Here is a 261-nt window from a genome sequence, read left to right as displayed (position 1 = left end):
GATAGTTTCGCTCAGTCTGTTCTTTACATATTCCTTGTTAATGATGTTCGGATTGCTTTCGATGATGTCGATGATTTGTTGCTCGATTTTCGATATTTCTTCGTAAATCTGCACCGGCTCGATGCTCGTTTTAACCACATCTTGATCTTCCGTGATCTTCTTCCGCTTGTACTTCTGAATTATTTTCTTGATGTTTTGCTTCACCCGCAATCGGTTCATTTCGTCGGTTTCAATTTCGCGGTCGTTCACTGTCGTCTCATG

This window comes from Dendroctonus ponderosae, unplaced genomic scaffold, assembly GCF_020466585.1.
Source record: "Dendroctonus ponderosae isolate FM_Combo_2020 unplaced genomic scaffold, Dpon_F_20191213v2 Dpon_F_20191213_10, whole genome shotgun sequence".
Lineage (NCBI taxonomy): Eukaryota > Metazoa > Arthropoda > Insecta > Coleoptera > Curculionidae > Dendroctonus > Dendroctonus ponderosae.
Note: the sequence above shows the minus strand (reverse complement) of the source record.